Source organism: Rhodnius prolixus, unplaced genomic scaffold (assembly GCF_049639745.1).
Source record: "Rhodnius prolixus isolate KJV_2025 unplaced genomic scaffold, Rpr scaffold_1, whole genome shotgun sequence".
Taxonomy (NCBI): Eukaryota; Metazoa; Arthropoda; class Insecta; order Hemiptera; family Reduviidae; genus Rhodnius; species Rhodnius prolixus.
The window spans coordinates 46,984,819-47,005,042 of record NW_027411581.1 but is presented as its reverse complement, the minus strand read 5'-3'; the positions used below and the strand labels follow the sequence as shown (position 1 = coordinate 47,005,042).

At 35.5% G+C, this 20,224-nt stretch overlaps 1 protein-coding gene, 1 long non-coding RNA gene and 1 pseudogene across 8 annotated transcripts in view; 2 read left to right on the top strand and 1 right to left on the bottom strand.

The window, feature by feature from the left end:
- The window catches only part of Nmdar2 (glutamate ionotropic receptor NMDA type subunit 2), a 691,809-nt gene that overhangs the window by 550,783 nt on the left and 120,802 nt on the right, over positions 1–20,224 (bottom strand). The gene's annotated exons all lie outside the window — the stretch shown is intronic.
- LOC141461258 (uncharacterized) overlaps positions 1–20,224 on the top strand; it is a 91,741-nt gene that overhangs the window by 44,630 nt on the left and 26,887 nt on the right. The window lies entirely within an intron of this gene.
- LOC141461353 (echinoderm microtubule-associated protein-like 2 pseudogene) lies at positions 9,559–18,323 on the top strand (annotated as a pseudogene).

Sequence of the window (20,224 nt, the reverse complement as noted above, 5' to 3'; positions counted from 1 at the left end):
GTACATTGTTATCCTTGTTGTTTATAACGCAATAAAAGCGTCGATTGTATCTAAATAAACGGTTAAAATTTTTTTTTAATATTTGAAAAAATATAAAAATAAATAACGAATGAGAAAACCAAGCCTAATTAGTTGAAGAAGAAGCCAAGTTTACTGGGTAAACACAGTGTGATCAAGTGTACCATTTAACATATTTCTGTGAGATTCCAGTCGCCATTCATTCTCACTACACAGTGACATTTCTAGTCTAAACGCTTTTTCTTGCCGTTATCACTTCAGATGCCCCTTAATGAGGAAAACGCTCATTTTCCTGAAGGGAAAGGAAAAACTTAATTTACAACGTTTTACAACCTTTCCTTCTACTGTTAAATTTGCAAATCTTTGTTGCAACAATCAATGTAATATTTACATTAGGAATGGTTTAAAATTTAAATTTGTGTAAATTTCTACAAAGAAACTCTTAATTGTGTAAATTGTTAGTGAACTTGAATATTTTCCTTTAAAAATACAATTTGAATAGACAAAATAAAAGTGACCTACAATTACCAGAAAATGAAATTTATAAATAGTCTCCTTATATTTACGCTGCTTCAACAGCTCCTTCTAGATGTAAATATTTACTCCTCCGTTCAAGAATTGTTTACTCTACTTTGTTCGCAGAAAACAAAATGAATTTTTTTTTAAAAAAAAATTACTTTATTCCCCTTGCATTTTAATTTTTGTTTTGTTTATTTCTCCAGTTTGCAGAGACGTACACACACGCACTTAATTTGGCACTGAAAATATAATGCTTAATGAGTTCATAAGAAGATAAAAATTAAAATTGAAAAAGATTAACCAAACTGTCTACTAGCCCATTCTTGGCAGCCTTTCGCCTCCTTTGGCTAAAAGATTAGCCTAATAATTGAAATTAATGGTTTGGTTCTTTTCCTAATGATATAATACAATATTATAATACATTTAAATTTGTTTTAAATTGATTTCTAGTTTTTATTTATCAAAAACATTTAGTAACCGCAAATCGTCACTTAATATGAATTTCAGGCGAGGAGATTCTCACCATAACGCTCCTAATCTATCTTAGCCACACTTAAGAAGAAGTAAAGTAAAAAGTAAGTAAAGTAATCGCCTACTTTTTCAGGCGGGGCTTAACGTCCAACTACCAATTTGGTGTCGTGGACGGAGGCGACTAGCAAACATACTTTACGGTTTTCTTTGATTAACCATTAAATAAACATCCAGTACATAAGGCCTAAGACCGGGAATCGAACCCAGTACCACAATACATATTAGCTTCGCAGGTCTCGCCTCTAACCGCTCGGCTACCGTGGCGCCCCACTTGAACGAGACATTAGAAGAAGGATTCGTCTACCTCTGTAGAAGTACTAATGGTACCATGGTAATCCATGGTTTTCTAGAAAAAATTTGAGATACGCAGTATCCGTATTTGATAGGAGAATAGGTCGATCCGACTAAGTGAAGTTGAATGGCACAGCTTAAAATAATGGTAGGACGCTTAAATAGGTAGAAAGCTTGTTTTTGCGAGATTATTGCATGGTGCCAAATAATGTGCGTAAACGTATGTCTTTATTTTGACAAATTCTTATACTGCCTTCGATTTTCCCACTAGATTTCAGTATATGCTGATACATTGCTTGTCGAAAAAAATGATATTATTATCATAAAATATAGCGCTTCATTATTTCATACAGTAATGTATTTTATAATCCGCGGTTGCGGTAGTTAAGACATCCAGTACATAAAACAGTTATTCTAGAATGTCTGTATTCTGTAAAAGTTGTTTAATATACCACGTACTGAATGAGAACACTCATGAATAATATATATGGAGTTTAGTGGCGTGGATCTAGTACCAGGACGTAATATGTAAAAGGGGTAAGATCAAAATAACAAGTAAAAGAGGGCGGATGTTAGGCAAAGTTTAACACTGTATGGGGATGTAGAAGAAGTAATGGCTGGGATAAGTTGCAAGGCGTACCACACTCTTACAAACCTCTTCAACAATGTACTTTCAGAAAGAATGTGCCCTTCTTTCACGAAGACCATGTTCTCATGTTAACTACTATTAAGTGTAAAAGGGAAAGGGCAATTTTATACATATTGGATCAGTGATTAGTTAAACAGTTTATTAGTCTCTACCCAATATCAGCGTGAAGGCATGATGAAGTCAACAAGCAAAAAATAATAATAATAATTTCATTTATTTATTTATTTGCAACTGTACAAAATATCCATCTAGCAAATGTGTATTTATAGATAAACATTTGATTGTGCCAAAGAGCAGGCTCAGTGCCACAACCAGGATGACGGGATGAGAGAAACCAGCCAGCGCTGGAACTCTCTAGGAACTTATTGGCATTTAGGAAGCAATGAGGTCACGTGGCCAACGCCGTTTTAAGCGACGTGGAGGATTGTCAGGATGGGACGATGTGGATAGTGATTGAGCCAGAGGATTTGGGTGATCAGAGAGTTTGCTGTGGAATATTAGGAATCGGGTGTGGATTAATTCATTTAAATATGGAATATGTATTGAGATCAGGATGGAGGGTGCGGTTGGAAAGATAGAATGGTGAGTTAACGATTCGGCGGAGGATTGGAAACGTTGGATATTGGATGGTTTGGCGGAGCCCCACAATTCTGCTCCATATGTCCATATTGGTCGTGATAGTGTTTTGTTCGTTCATGGAATAATATATAAGTAATATTAATTTTTTTACTACGCTTCCAAAAGTTTCTTTAAAAATTGTATTCACAAAAAAGAAAATTGCTGGAAATGTTCCAGAGTCAATAAGGTGACGTGGAGTGACAATGCTTTGGAAAATGGACATCATGCGAGTGGCAGTAAGTGGAAATCCAATACTCCACAACAAACTAGTACTCCGTAGCAAACCAAGTAGTTTCGGGAAATGAGTAAACAAATGCATTTAAGTTAAATATTTATTAAACTCCGTTGGTTAGCGTTCCGGACGAAGCTGGACACTATACTAGGACACTAGATGGCGTCATCTGATGCGGCTGTGCGAATGAAACTTTAGCATTCGTGCTTTTGGCGAATGCTCTTTTTAAAAAATATGTTTTTTAATAATCTGAAACCCTAGATAATAGAGCTTAAGAAGAGAAGAGTTTCTTCTGTTTCGAAAAAAGTTCTAAGTGATTCGACACTGATTGACTCCATAAGGTTTACGGATATCATATCCATTGATAAGACCAGCAATGCTGGTCCCCTTGGACCAGGTTCGAAGGTAATGACTGAGCCTCCAATTAGACCAAAGTGTCAACAAGGAGAAACAAGGAAAATGCATCAGCTTTAGAAAAATAAAGGAAGTGCAGCGAGACAGGTATGCAGCAGGAAATTTCAGCTGCACTGATACTGGTTTGGAGCAAGAGGTGCTGTACTGTTGTAGGTTTCATCACAAAGTAGTTTTTGACCGGGAACACTGGGTTTTTTCAGTGAAGCCATTTTTTTTTTTGTTTTTTTTGGGGGGGCGCATCGACTACCGGGGTGGTTAGCGCCCCTTATCATTTTATGCTTCTCTGTTCTTTTGGCCACTCGAGCTGGGTCGGCACGCGGAACCTTCTGGCTTCCACATTCAGCACCTTGCTGAGGTAGGGTGGAGCTTAGGTAAGTTAGAGTATCTCCACTAATCCCCTCTTATCCCATCGATCCAGTCGACGAGAGGGAGACAGGCTATATTGGCTATAATTATAGTTTCCTTAGAGATACTAAATGATTTTACTTACATATTTACCGTAAAAGACCCCTTAATTCCTCTCGTTATTTAGTCTTTAAGCCTATATAATACTTATGGTGTTTGTTTATTCTAGTGTTTACATCTTTAGATCTGTATTATTTCTCAATTTGCGTTTTATTTGTGAATTATCCCTGCGAATGAGTTATCTTTGACTAGATTTAGTCAGATAAGCATCTTAACTTAGTAAAGCAGCACTAATTATTTATATTGTATGCTGCGAATAAAATGTTTCCAAAAAACGAATTACTTGAGTTAATCCATGAATTTAAATCGTATTGATTGCGTTAAACTTGGGACTCGTATTTTATGAAAGGAACAGCTTATTTAGGTGGTTTTTCATCGACTCAGTTAAGCAAAGCTATGAAATCTTGGTCGCTACCGGCAAGGATGTTTTTTCTTCGTTTGAATTTTCAAGAACTACCAAAACACAAAACTTTTCATTATAATTGCATCCTGCGGCCGGTGGTGCATTTGGATGCGAAAGGTGTGTATGACAAAAGGAATGACAACGTTTTTACGGAAAGACAGATGCGAGAGTGAAAATTGGAAGGCGATGAATATCGCACATTTCCGGAAATTTTTGGCTGCTGAACCAGGAAGAAATAGAACGCTTCTGTTTAGATGGAAGATTACGGCAATTAACGACAATTTGGACCCTAAAGGGGAAAGTGCTGACTAAAAGGAAAAGAAAGAAGTGTTGCCGAGCAGTTAATGAGAATAGGTGAGCCGAAAAGTAAGTCACTTTACCGATGGATTTAAATAATGTAATGAGTACCTATGTAAAGATCTTCATCTCTTTGATGGTGCCGCTTCTAAGGCTGCATTTCCAGTCGCTACTGTTGTCTATGTTCTTGAATGCACTTTCCGCCCATCAAAATATCTCTACAGATCAAATGTGTCGTCTTTACATCGATATCTTAAATAGCCAGTAAATGGAATTGAATAAGTGGTAAGTTTTCAGACTCTAATGCTCTCCATTACCTGTGTAATCAAAACAAATAATTCTTTAATTTTTCTCAGTCAATGAAGTCGTTGACAGTTAGTTATGGTCCCTCAATTAGATGGGCAATCAGCTCTACATAAAGTTTTTAAGAAATATTGTCGTCATAAACTCGAATTTTCAAAAAATTTAAACTAAAATTGGCAGTATATATGTTATGTACTACCTAGTAGTATGTAGTGATAAAAATATAAAATAAAAGTGGATAAAAAAGCTTTAAAGGAGGTTAAAGAAGATGCAAAAAATAAACCGAAGGAAATCTGGCGAAGAGTGTGAAGCCAAAGAGAGATAGGATGCGGCAGCCTTTAGCTGGGTTTAGAGGAGCACGGAAACCCAACTACTGTTGGGTTTCAATGTTATTTACATTCAATTTCATATAACCTTTTTTTTTGCAACCTTTTTCTTTTAAGTAGTTAATAGATAGAGACAGTTATGATGCCTTCATGGTTATGTTTGGTTTTGGTTTCTCTGTTGTAAGAGTGAAATAAAACAGTTATAAACGTTAATATTTTCTTTTATTTAATTTACCCATAATTCAACAGGTTATGGGCCCAGTGTGAAGTTGATTTAAATTTGTGTTAGTTTTTTTTTTTGGTACAGATCAGTTGAAGCGTGTGTCTAGTGTGGTACATTTTTTTTTAAGGCATTGAAGATTTATAAAATGACAAATATGGAAGAAAAATTTAGTGTTAATAAACTAAATGGACAAAATTACGACAGTTGGAAGTTTAAAATGGAAATGTATTTGACAGAAAAGGATTTGTGGGATGTGATATGGGAAGAAAAACCTAATGCTGGCAAGACTTTATTGACTTGGGAGAAAAAGGATAAGTGTGCTAGAGCAAAAATAGTTTTATCTGTCGAAGACAACCAACTTATGCATATTAAACATGAAGTAACTGCGGCAGGTATGTGGAATTCTCTTGCTAAAGTGTATGAACATAAGAGCCTGAATAGTAAATTGTTTTTATTAAGAAAGCTTTACAGTTTAAGATATAATGAGTCTGTAAATATGAGGGATTACATTTATGAAGTTCTTGAATTAGTTGATAAACTCAGGTGTATAGGTAAAGTAATTCTTGATGAAGACATTATTGCAGTACTATTGTGTAGCTTACCAGTCACTTACGATTCTCTAATTACTAGTTTGGAAGGTCGGCCTGAAAGTGAATTAAGTCTAGATTATGTTAAAAATAAATTGATTGAGACATCCGAAAGAAGGCATGAAAATTCTAAGACTGATGATATGGTAGCTATGAAAGCTAATAAGTTTAGTGTTGAGAAACAAGAAAGGAAGAGTAATTCATCTAACAGTCTAGGTGCGACAAACCGAATGTGCTATTACTGTGGTAAACCTGGTCACATCAAGAAATATTGTTATATTTTCAACAGCAGAACAAGACCAAGTTCTTCATATGAAGAGGTTAGAAAAATTACAGAAGATGAAAATAGTGTGGAAATTATTGGAAAATCTCATCAGTGTTTCAAGGTAGCTGGAAATAGCAGGAATGTTAACTGGTACATAGATTCTGGGGCTTCCAATCACATGACAAACAACCGATCATTTTTCCTTGGAAATATAACTAACAAACTTGGTAAAGTAAGAGTTGCTGGCGGAAAAATGTTAAATGTTGTTGGGATTGGTTCAGGTTATATAGAATGCATCTTAAAAAATGGGTCAGTTAAGAAAACCAAAGTGACTAACGTACTATTTGTGCCGGATTTAGATTGCAGTTTACTTTCAGTAAAACGATTGGACAGCAATGGTTATTACATAATCTTCGGAAATGGCATGTGTGAAGTAAAACATAATAATGAAGTTGTTGCAGAAGGATATCTAGATTCAGAACTGTACGCTTTAAATCATGGTGACGTGGCTAGAAAATCTGTGGAGATTATTCATGAAAACTGCATTCATGTATGGCATAGAAGGTTTGGGCATCGTGACCCTAGAGTTATTAACAAAATGAAGGAGACAAATTTGGTTTATGGATTAGCAATAAAAGAATGCCAGTTAAAAATGAAATGTGTCAGTTGTCTGAAAGGGAAAATGGCTGATAAAGCATATCCTAAAACTTCAGAAAATAGAACATTAGCAGTAGGTGATCTGTTTCACGCAGATCTTTGTGGCCCGATGCAGGTTCCTACTCCTAGTAATAATTTATATATTCTTACATTAATTGATGACGCATCTCGTTTTCTCACCATTTATTTGTTAAAAAATAAAGATGAAGCTGCCCAAAGAATAAAGGAATTTTTTATTTTTGTAAAAAATAAGTTTGAAAGGACCCCCAAATTATTGCGTACAGATAGAGGTGGGGAATTTGTAAATGATAATTTGCAGAATTTTTTCAAGCAGGAAGGAATACAACATGAATTAACGGTGCCGTACTCACCTCAACAAAATGGAGTGGCTGAAAGGAGAAATCGCTATCTATTGGATATGGTACGATCTATGTTAGATGATGCCAATTTGGAACAAAAATACTGGGGTATAGCGGCATTGACGGCTGTATATTTGCAAAATTGTCTTCCGACGAGAACTTGTGAGAGAACACCATATGAATTGTGGAATAAGAGAAAACCTGATGTGAGTGGTTTCAAAGTATTCGGTAGTAAAGCTCTTTATTATGTTCCTTCTGTAAAACGAAGCAAATTAGACAATCATGCTAAGGAAGGAATATTTGTAGGGTACGCTGATGAATCAAAGGGTTATTTAGTTTTGGACACTAAAACAGATAAAATTACTGTAGTTAGGACGATACAATGTCTTGAGACAGATAATAATAAAGTTTTGCAAGAATGTGAGAGCTTAAATCAAAGTGGAACCAAAGAAGTACAAAATAAGGGAGATTTAAATAGACGAGTGTCTGAAAGAATTAATAAAGGTAAACCTGCAGAACGCTTTGATGAAGCTTATAAAGTATTAGAGTCCAATGAAATTGAACCGACATCGTGGAATGAACTACAAACTTTAACTAAAGAAGAGTTGCGAAAATGGGTTGATGCCATGGACGCAGAGATGGAATCAATGAAGGCTAAGGATGTCTGGGAGCTATCAGACCTGCCTGAAAAAGTTACTCCAGTTGATACCAAGTGGGTATTTAAATTAAAGCGAGACGAAAATGGAAAGGTAACACAACATAAAGCAAGATTGGTAGCTAGAGGTTTTACACAAAAACCAGGAAAGGATTTCACTGAAATATTTGCACCCGTAGCCAATAATGCTACTTTAAGAGTTCTCTTATCTGTGGCTGGAGCTAAAAGGATGATGGTAAGACACCTAGATGTTAAGACAGCATTTTTAAACGGCGAACTGAAGGAAACAGTATATATCAATCAACCAAAGGGATATGTGTTGAATGGTAATGAAGAAAAGGTGTACAGACTAAAAAAAGGATTATATGGTTTGAAGCAAGCTGCTAAAACTTGGAATGATAAGCTGGATGGAATTCTTAAAAGTAATGGATATCATAGAAATGAAGTGGACCCTTGCTTGTACATGAAGAGAGAAACTGACGGAATATGTTACATATTAGTATATGTTGATGATATTATTCTGTGTACCAATTTACCAAAATTAGGGGATGAAATATTAACAGGATTCAGCAAAGAATTTGAATTTAATGATTTGGGACCAGTGACACATTACTTAGGGATCCACGTAGAAAAGGATTCAGACGGTATTTATTGGATTAACCAGAAGATAAAAATCGAACAACTAATCAGGCACCTTGGAATGGAGGAGGCTAAGGAATGCAGCGTACCTATGACTCCAGATTATTTAAAGGATAATAATGAATCTAAACAATTACCTAATAATACAAAATATCGAGAAGTGATTGGATCTTTATTGTATTTGTCAACCATATCAAGACCAGATATTTCTACGGCTGTGGGAATACTATCCAGGCGAGTAAATGAACCATCAGAAAAGGACTGGAACGCGGTTAAGAACGTGATTAGATATTTGAAACATACCAAGGATTTGAAGCTGAAATTGATGGCCACTGATTATAGTGTTACAATATTTGTGGATGCTGATTGGGCAGGAGATTCAGAAGATAGAAAATCAACTTCAGGTTTTGTAATAAATTTTGGAAACAGTCCAATTATATGGGGAAGTAAAAAGCAAAAGTCTACAGCCTTGTCGTCCACTGAGGCAGAATTTATTGCAGCTTCAGAAGCTTGCAAGGAAGGATTATGGCTTTTACAATTGCTGAAGTCTATGATGATTCAAGTAGAAGAACCTATGACTGTATTGGAGGATAATCAAGGATGCATTGCGTTAATTAAAAACGAAAGATCAGGAAAAAGGTCTAAGCACATTGATGTGCGATATAACTTTGTTCGTGACTTATGCCAGGATAAAATAATAAGTTTAATGTACTGCACTACACAAGATATGCTGGCGGATGTTTTTACAAAGCCTTTACCCAAACCAAGATTTGAATTTCTTAGAGAAAAATTGAATCTAAATTAACGATTGAGGTGGGGTGTTGGGTTTCAATGTTATTTACATTCAATTTCATATAACCTTTTTTTTTGCAACCTTTTTCTTTTAAGTAGTTAATAGATAGAGACAGTTATGATGCCTTCATGGTTATGTTTGGTTTTGGTTTCTCTGTTGTAAGAGTGAAATAAAACAGTTATAAACGTTAATATTTTCTTTTATTTAATTTACCCATAATTCAACAACTACGACCAGCCGTGCATACTAAATACGAATAAGAAAGTGACCTATTTTTGTTCGCACAAATACTCTAAAAATTGGTGAATGTGTGGATGACAGTGCAGGTATGTCTTCAGTATATTCTATCTGTATTCACACTTTGACAACATTACTATAATAAAATGGCGTGCCAAAGGAAAATATATATACTGGAGTCGAGGAAATTGTATGCTTACATGGAACTGCTGGTGGGAATGCCGCGTGTTCCTTTATCCTCGCCAACCATTTTTCTCTTGGATTATTGAGTTTAAAGTATGTAAGCGAAATGGAATTCACTGGAGGTATTCAAATTATTTAGAAAATTAATAATTATTTATGGATTCATTCAGTTATAAGTTCATATTAAAGGAGGCTCGAGTGCCGTGCGGTTAGAAGTGAATACCGCAAAGCTTAATGCATTGTGGTAGTGGTAGCATTGGGATTAATTCCCGGCCTTGGCTTTGGATTTTATTTAATATGAAAATTTATATGAAATTTAACTCATGTCCGCCCATGGCACGTAACATGACGTAAAGCCAGCCAGAATAATAGGTACGTTCTTTTTAAATAATAGGCTTTCCTTTATTTTGTTTCATTTTTCTTTTAAACATTGATCTCCCTTATTCAACGCAGGTGCTGCTTTTAAAGAGTGGCAAATAGATAAAGAATGGTAAATAGATAGAGGTCTCATTAAAACAGTGAATCTTGACTGAACTCTAGAAGCATTTTTATTCCTTGTACACAAGGATGTGCTGTCCGATAAGGAATTATACTGCCTTAGATTTACAGATTGCAGCACTATAATTTATTAATAATTAATAATTTTATACTGTTGACGAGATGGATTTGGAAAAATGAATGGGCCCAAAAACAGATTCTCAACAAAGCGTTGGATAAAAAAAACGATCTAAATACTCTAAATCTTGAAATACTATTTCCAGAGATGGAGGGATTCGAACAGGCAATTCAGGTTCAGATAATATCCAAGGGAGTACATATTACGGGAGAATATTCAGAACAAGGGAAATTGTGCAGTAAGTACCAGAAAGTTTTCAGCACTTAAGGTAACTCTGATGGATTGTGCCTACCTGAAGAGACACAACAATTTCGCCAAGCACACTTATTTCGCAATGAAAAATTGGCCTTAAGGCATGCACTCTTTATTTTAAGCAAACAAGCACAGAGTTAGTTTGCAATTGCCTGGACAGGATTTACTGGGCCGCTTTCTTGGTTCATTTCCATTTCTCAGAAAAAAATCGTCAACATCGTGATTAGTCTAGAGATGTCTCAAGCGAGATCAATAGATGCTTTAACAGCTAATACACTACTTTAGATCAAAGATTTCTTATTCTAAACATGCTAGTGCAAACTTTGTTCCAGAATTTTGATTCAAACTTCGCTAAAGAAAAGCGAGGTTGTTATAGCTTAGTTTACTAGTAAGTTATCAAAAGGACCAGAACTTCGATCTGGACTGAGGATCAAAAACCAACTTTTTCCAACAAACATGTTTTCCATTGAAGCATCTGTTCGTGTCAATGTGCGCTAGACGTATATGATATGTTCATACGTGCGCATAAGATAAATCTGTTTGAAATTTAATTTTGTAACATTTCGTTCTAATAAATATGAATTACCAGACTAATCCAGCTGCTAATCTTTGAATGAATCTTAATGTGGATCATTTCCTCAAGCAGACCAAAAAAACAATAGCAATTTTTTAAATAAAATCTATTTCCGATTCTTCAATAATAGGTTTGAAAGAAAATATATTTTCAAGAATATATTTAAGTATCTTTTAATATAAAAACAATGCTGAATTTTGCGTATCTGAGATATATATATATATGTATAGAAGGAGATAATATCTAAATGTATTATTCATGAAAGAAGCGATTTCGTTCAAATACATAGAGGCTGAGGTAGCTTCTCTTATACAGAGTGAGCCAATTATTTGGAATTGTCATGTTCCTTAGTGCCCCAATCGAATAGCGTTGTTACAACATCAAGTGTCGACAGATAGAACCAGAAAAGTAATACGGTGGTGAATAGAAGTGTGGATGGAATCTAACTTCAATTGTTAACATTTGTTTGTTGAAAGGATTTCAAGTTCTAGGTGAGAAGTTGATTTTATCGTTTTTCGAATAAGTATTTTCTCCTTTTATTTTAGCTACATGAGTTCTTGAGTACAATAGTAATCTAAAATTAATATTGAACATTTTTGTCTTTAATTTTTGACTTTGAGAGTAAAATGTTTACATTCATTAGAATGACATTAAAGAAAATATAAACGCAAAATATTATATTGTAAACGCAAAAAAAAACCTAGGCGCGTCAACATTTTGGAGGCTATTAGAGCCCTGAGCCTTCTTAATCACTTTCGGATGGTATAATCACGTCACAGATCGCTTTATATCTCTTCGGGCAGTGAGTTGTAAATGTGGAGGAAATCTAAGAAGAGAGAGAGGACAGCAAGCATGAACACCGATCATCCGGCTTCAAGTTACGCGTGCCTTAATCCCTTCCATTTTTCAATTTTTATTAAAAAGAAAATAATATTGAAGTAGGAATAGTAACAATGGCCGGAAAGCCAGATTAGAAAGATTAACTGAAGGAAAACAGCAGTTCCTCTACAAGCGATTTTACCTGAAATTTGGGAAGAATAGTTAAGCTCAGGAGCCGTGCTCACCCTTGCTATCTATAGTTTATTGGGTCTTTTCTTATGCCAAGGTTTCTAATGTATTGGACATAATCTGAGCTAACTAAATTAAGGAATAATACCAGGTGTGGCTATTAAATAACGAGACTATTGCTGTAAGACATTTTATTTTAAATTTATACATATTTAGTTATTATCACCTTCAATATACACCACTTCCCTATCCCTACAACGCTCCACAGCGAATTTACCATTGTTCGAAACAGTGCTGGAAGTCTTTTTCTGTGAGCTCCTGCATGAAGCGTGCCGCTTTTTCTTTCACAGCTTCAACGGACTGAAATCGTGTTCCTTTTATTGCAGATTTGACTTTGGGGAATAGATAAAAGTCACATGGGGCCAGGTCAGGCGAATAAGGCGGATGGCCTAAAACTGGGATGTTGCGCTTGGCTAGAAACGTTTTGACAGGCAATGCAGTGTGAGCCGGCGCGTTGTCTAGATGGAGAATCCATGACTTGTTCTTCCACAAATCGGGTCGTTTTTTCCTTACTCTTTCACGAAGTTGAGCAAGTACCCCACAGTAGTAATGTAGATTAATTAAAATCGATATTTTCATCCGTTTTGGATGTGGAAGGGCGACCCGGGCGGTCATCATCTCCGACGTCTTCTCGGCCAACTTGGGAACGCTTGAACCACTCAAAAACTAATGTAAGATAATTAATGTGAATAAGAGATTAAGAAATGATAGAATCAGTTTAGCTATTGGCGATTTACTTACTTGGTGAACTTTTACTTTTATGTATGTGGCTAAAGGTGGCTATGTATGTGCTTTTACTTTTATGTATGTGTGTACTAAAATTTTGAGATTTAGTAACATTCATCATAGAGAAATATAAAGCAAAGAAAATAAGGATTACAGTTTGAGTGGTATTGAGATATTTTATACAGGTAATGGATATTTCTAAATCCTTAAGAACGGAAAAGAACAAGATAATCCAGCTTGCAAAGATATCTGAAGCTGTGGCAGCGAGGGATTTGTTCCGAAACCGATAGCTGAACTCTAGGAGTGGGCTAGTTGGTGCAGATAACCTAATTAAGGCTATACTTTAGTAAGAGCAAAGAAAGTAATTCTAGGAGATGTGACATTTTTTTATTTTGTTTTTTGTGAGAGTACATTTTCGCAGGAATATTTTTGAGTGTGATATTTTGCCAACATATACACCAAAATGCTAGCTAAAACTTGTCTCTCTAACAGCCTAGTGGCTGTTGGCTCGAATTTCCGTTAATAAATGATCTCTACATTAAATTATTGTTTAAAAAAGTATTGTTTATATACATTTAAAATAATGCAGAAAGTGACAATACTTGAAATTAGATAATTTAATTTGAACCCTCTATCTACATTATTACTTAATTGATTTAATCAGTAATTTATGCTTGATAGAGCGAGAAAATCACCTACAATCAACGCTAATTTTGAAATGGCATGCAAATTAATAATGGGAAATAATTAATTACGCACCTTTAATTGTAATTTAGAGTTGTGTTTAAAAAATCTAATTAGGTATGTAGATAATAAAAGAAATAATAGCATTCCAGTGGAGCAAGATTTACTCCCTTTACTGCAGAAGGTTCTGTAAAGTATTAAAGCACGATTGTAGCTGAAATTGGAGGGCACGATAAGCCTCTTTTGGCTGCGATGCCGTGGGGCAAAGGCCCCCGTCCCTTTATCTAATCGTGAAAATTTATTAATAGTGCCAGCACTAAGTTCGGGTGCGCTGCAATTTCTCCTCTTTACTAGAAAAATTTAACTGAACTTAACAAAAGCAAACACAACATATAAGAAGAAATATATTTTAACTGTTTCAGTGGCTAGATTATTGAAATATACAGCTTTTCCATTTGAGATTCTGGCTCTTTAGTTTCCCCAAGAAAGCCATCTCTAAGGTCACAATGGAGGAATGATTTATGGCACTTATTTAGGACACTAATACACACGGACGATGCCATCATTCGGCCGCCAGGGCATATTGTTTGCGGTGACACTAAGTTCGTATTATCTTCAGAGTGTATCACAATACTTTTGTATCATATCCTTATAGGCATATAAATGGATGAGTTATTGTTGATCGAAAGCCTCGTGTTGAAAACATTGCTACCAAGCAGTGATGATAGGAGAGGTGAATAACATTTATCGAAAGAGAAGAGCGTTTGCGATGTTCTGGTATAATTTAGGGTGTATTTTTATTTTTTATTAAATCTCTGCTATTTTCATCCAAAACTTCCTTCCCATATCTCTGATGTGATAGGATTTGGATTTGATCTGCTGAGGACTCCAAAGGACCAGTTGACATCACAAATTAAACTGGGAAACCTGCCAGTATAAGCTGCAAACAACCTACAAGAAACGATACCTTGTTAACTTAATAACTAAATAAGAATTGTGTATAATATTTGACTAAATTGTAGAAATAAATGAATGCCTCGATGCTGGAAACCGTGAACAAGATCTCAAAAGGGGATTATTGCGACACAAGCCAAAAGGAATGTTGAAAAAGATAGAGAATTTAAAAATTATAATAATCTGTGTTATAAAAAATTGAAATAAAGTAAAAGATAGTTACAATACCAATATTTTTAATTGATAGTTCAGTTTACAATTCACAAACTCACTTATTTTTAACTAAGTTTTTTCATGTTTTTTGTTTTTTTTAATTGGCGTTAACCACTCATACGTCTTTCGCGTTAACATTGCAATAAATAAATAAAATAATAATTTATAGAAGTTATTTACTATAAATAATCGATTCTAATTTACAAAATAGCTGTGAATATATAATGGAGGAAACCATAATATTGTAACGAAGTTGACCTGGGCGGAGAAGAAAGGCCTAGATTGTTCTAGAGGTTGAACGACCAAAGTCAGTAACAGGCCGCCACTGCATAAACAAAAGGGGCGGTATCTACTTGTGGCAGAAAAGAAAGGCCTAGATTGTTCTAGGGGTTAAGCGACTAAAGCCGGTAACAGGCCACCACTGTGTAGACAAAAGGGCCGGTCTTTATTGAACTAGAAAGGAAAGGGCTAGATTGTTCAAGGAGTTAGTGACCTGTGTAAAAGCCAGCTAAGAGAAAGGCCTCAGTTGGGGTGGTGGCATATGTGTTTCCCAGCCTGTGATTGACAGGTGAGAGGGAGACAGACGGAGTTGGAGAGAGACGGAGAATGGGAGGAGGCGGCTCACAGCTGAGGTGGTGGCAGTATGTTTTCTCCAGCCAATGAACATCAGGAGGGCGTGGAAACTTATGCTCAGAGAGTTGGAGGAGGGCAGTTCCAGTTGGAGGGAGGCACGCAGTTAAAAGGAGGCCGACACAGCTGGAGAAGTCAGTGTTAATCGAGTTTCAAGCAAGTTTTAAGGAGTTATTAGAGTTTATAGTCAAGTTTATGAGTTAGTCTTGGAGAGTCAGTGTTGCGGAGTGCTTCAGTGGTAGCTAGTTGGGCAATTAGTCAGTTGATGAGTAGAGCTGTGTTAGTGTAGCTGAGACTAGTGCAATTCGGTGCAGTGCGGACCAGTGGTCAGTCGGGGAACAGTTTTGTGGCGTTACGAAGTGAGTAAGTAACAGTAAACTGTTGTGACTGTTGTAAATGGTGACTGTAATGAATAGCGTTAGTTGCTTGTAAATGTTAATGTGAGTAATGTTAACGTGTTAATAAATCAGGTTATTACTTACAACTTTAGCGAGTTTTATTATTAATCAAACCCACATATTAAAATAACTAGTGGCAGGCATTAGTTGTGAAAGTAAAGTTTTTTTTTGGGGAAAACTTTACATTGGTGTCAGAAGTGGGATTCTGTTTCTTTAGCAACTTTAGCAGTTATTGGCCTCGGAGATTTCCAGGGTTCAGTTTGCTGTTTATCTTTTTCAAAAGCTGATGGAGGAACACTCCTCTGCGCTGTTGATGAAGCTAATGATCATAATATTTCCGTTTGGGATTGGCAGAAGGGTGAAAAAGGCCAGAAAATTACAGAAACTAAATGTTCCGTAGATACTGTAGTTGCCGCAGAATTTCATCCATTGGATCGTGGATGTATAGTTACTTGTGGCAAAGGTCACGTAAGTTTCTGGTCGTTGGACGCAGCTGGAGCTCTGTATAAACGAATGGGCGTTTTCGCAAACCGTGATAAACCTAAATATGTCACTTGCCTTGCTTTCACACAAACAGGTGATGTTCTTACTGGGGACAGTAATGGAAATATTATAGTATGGCCTAGAGGTACCAATACAATTTCTCGTATTATTACCAAAGTTCACGAAGGCCCAATATTTACACTCTGTGTGCTGAAGGAAGGAAGTGTTGTTTCGGGAGGTGGTAAAGATGGTATTATAAAACAACTTGATCCAGATCTTCAACCTTCTGGCTACGAAACACGCTTGGCTCCCCATGTTGGCGGTGTTCGTACCGTGACCGAAGGCCGTGGTTCTCAACTTCTTGTTGGCTCTACAAGAAATTGTGTACTTGCAGGCTCTTTAGAACTGGGCTTTAGCTCTGTTGTTATGGGTCATACAGAAGAACTGTGGGCACTGGCTGCCCATCCTTCTTTACAGCAGTTCATTACATCCGCTTGGGATTGTATTATACAGCTGTGGGATGCTGTAGCTCGGTCTGTTGTGTGGAGCAAGGATATTGGGGAGCAATCTCAGAGTGCCACATTCTCACCTGATGGTCAGACAATCGTGGTGGGTTGTGTATCTGGCGGGTGGCTACTTATGGATGCTGACTCCAGAGAGGTTACTGCTTCTCACACGGACGGCAATGAACCAATTCAGGTCGTTAGTTTCTCTCCAAATGGAGAACTGCTTGCATTGGGATCCAGAGATAATAATATCTACGTTTATCAAGTCGGGGACACCCCTAGACGTTACAATAGGATTGGAAGATGTACGGGTCATTCAAGTTTTATAACTCATTTAGATTGGGCTACAGACAGCCAACATTTAAGATCAAATTCAGGAGATTACGAGATTCTTTACTGGAATGCTGGATTATGTAGGCAGGTGACCCAATCTTCAAAGATGAGAGATATTGAATGGGCTACCCATAATTGCACTCTTTCATTCACAAGTGTTGGTATTTGGCCTGAAACTGCCGATGGAACCGATGTAAATGCTTGTTGTGTTTCGAATTCCAAATCTTTAATGGCTACCGCTGATGATTTTGCCAAAGTTAAACTTTATACATTCCCTACTATCCAGCCAAAATCCGTATGTCATACTTACAGTGGACATAGCTCTCACGTGACAAATGTTACATTTCTTAGCGATGACACCAGACTTATTTCAATTGGTGGCAAAGATACATCAGTGCTTCAGTGGAGGGTTGTTTAACAATTTATAATATTATTTATGTATAATTGTTATTTATTATTAATATTACAATTATTTTAACTTCATCCTTAATTTGTTTTTTTTTTTTTTAACTTAATTCGAAAAAATTATTTTCACAATTTCTGTACAATTAAACATTCTTTCGTCGTATAAATATATATATTTTTTTAAATTCTGCCTGTAAAATTTCAAAGAAATGATAAAAAGGTAAATGTCTTTTTAAGTTATAGGCCTAATTATTGCTACGTTATTTATTGTTTTTATGTTGATCATTCACTTCTTTTGCTTTTCACATAATACCATTTTTAGGCTCTTTTTTTATGAAAAGTGGAATATTAAAATAAAAGAAAAAAAAAAGAAATAATAATTGTGCCAGATAGATCTGTGATGTTGTTTATTTGAATAAGTAAGAAGCGTGTGCCTAGTTTTTCAAAATGTGCAAAAATCATTATATTTACAGTTTAAATCTTACATAAATATAGAAGAAAAGAATAAGTTTTCCTGAATAAAAGTACACAACCAAAATCAATATCTTCTTTTTCTCAGTAAATGAAGTTTAGTGATATTGCATGTATTTTGCTTTGCTCAAGCTTTTTTAGACTCCTGACAGGTAAAAATACTTACAAATAGAAACTAAATATTAAAACATTTAATATAAAAAATACAATCATAGAATTTTTTTGTTTGGTCAAAAGAAAAAAAAAAAAGGATTCTGCCTTGAAAGAAAGAAGTCTTAGACCTTTGCCTTTTTCCAAGTCTTTCAAAACTTGCTTGCTTTACAAATAAATGAATAAAATAGCGTAAGTACCTTTATTTTTTGTTAACATCATATTTCTTTGTTCGAGACTCAGAGGCATGCTGCCTCTAGATTTACTCTCCTATAGAACTTTCTGCAGCCAGTCTATCTGGTGGTGGACAGTATTATCTAGGTTAGGCATAATACAAAAGGAAACTTGTGACATAATCGCCTCGACTGAGAACGGAAATCTCGAAACAGTCTCAGGTTTAATAGAAACAAATGGTTCGCAAAGAAAACCTATCTATTTAAATTTCTTAATTTGAATTGTTTTGTAAACGCAATGTTATTTATAAATATAATATATTTTTCAATTCTAATTCGTTCGACTCAAACAGTTTGTGTGTAAGTGAATATAAAGTTTGTCAAAAACTTCTTTAAAAGGTTCAAGTTAATTTTGTTCTGCAATTGTTTCATTAATTCAGAAGATGATTCATTTGAATTAAAGAAGAAAAGTGAAAAAAATAATCAGATTTCAAGTTAAAATTTATTTTAGATAATTTTTTCTTAAATTATTTATGTTTTTTGTTTATGTTTATGAATTTTCCCATAACTGCAGTGGTAGGTCATCCAACTGTTGACTGGTTGCATCTTATTAGTAAGTTTTAGGGCAGGCCTTTTCCACATTTTCAGAAATATTAATTAGATCGCGTGTAGTAGTTAGTCTCAGATACATATATTCTCTAGCGTTTCCAGTATAGAAATATAAATTTGAAAAGGTTGTGAAAATTCAATGACTAGTGATTGAAATTTGAAGTGCATTCACCAAATTTAGTTAAATAATAGAACCATAAATAACGATTGCAGAAGTTATAGTAATCATTGACTGATTGTAACGAAATGGTCCTTATATTTTTTATAATTGCGTAAAAAGTCCTAAAAATATAAATCTATTGAATTTGAGAAGCGCTCTTATAAAGGTACGCTTAATCTTCGACTACTGTGCTACAACTGTAATTTATTGGTAAGCGCTAAGGCGTGTCGTGTTTCAGTTCGCTTCAATTTCGTTGGTCACAAAAGAAGTGATTGTGAGGTGTGTTGCCACCTCAAACTCGTCCCAATATTCGCTCTAGTCGAACGAGAAAACACTACGAAGAATGGCTTTCAGATATTGTCTCACATTAATTGTACAGTAATAGAAAGTGCAGCAACTCGTTTTATTAATTTCTGGTAATATTTTTTTTAAATAAATCAATGAGCTTGTTTTCTCTTTCTCTCAATTTTTATTTAGCTTTATTTTTAGGAGTTAAATCAAAATAATTTTTTTTTAGGTAGAAACAAAACTTGTCCATCTTTTTAATTCAAAATCAGATGGTTATAAACTCTGTATCAGTATGTATTAGTTACGTAGTTTTTAGTTATAACTGCATCTTATGATTTCAAGAAAATAAAAATTGTTCAACTTTTTACTCTCAATTTTTCTATATATTTATCAAAAAACATACTGCCACCACCTCAGCTGTGAGCCGCCTCCTCCCATTCTCCGTCTCTCTCCAACTCCGTCTGTCTCCCTCTCACCTGTCAATCACAGGCTGGGAAACACATATGCCACCACCCCAACTGAGGCCTTTCTCTTAGCTGGCTTTTACACAGGTCACTAACTCCTTGAACAATCTAGCCCTTTCCTTTCTAGTTCAATAAAGACCGGCCCTTTTGTCTACACAGTGGTGGCCTGTTACCGGCTTTAGTCGCTTAACCCCTAGAACAATCTAGGCCTTTCTTTTCTGCCACAAGTAGATACCGCCCCTTTTGTTTATGCAGTGGCGGCCTGTTACTGACTTTGGTCGTTCAACCTCTAGAACAATCTAGGCCTTTCTTCTCCGCCCAGGTCAACTTCGTTACACTGCTCCCATGTGTATTTTTATTTTTTATTAAATCTCTGCTATTTTCATCCAAAACTTCCTTCCCA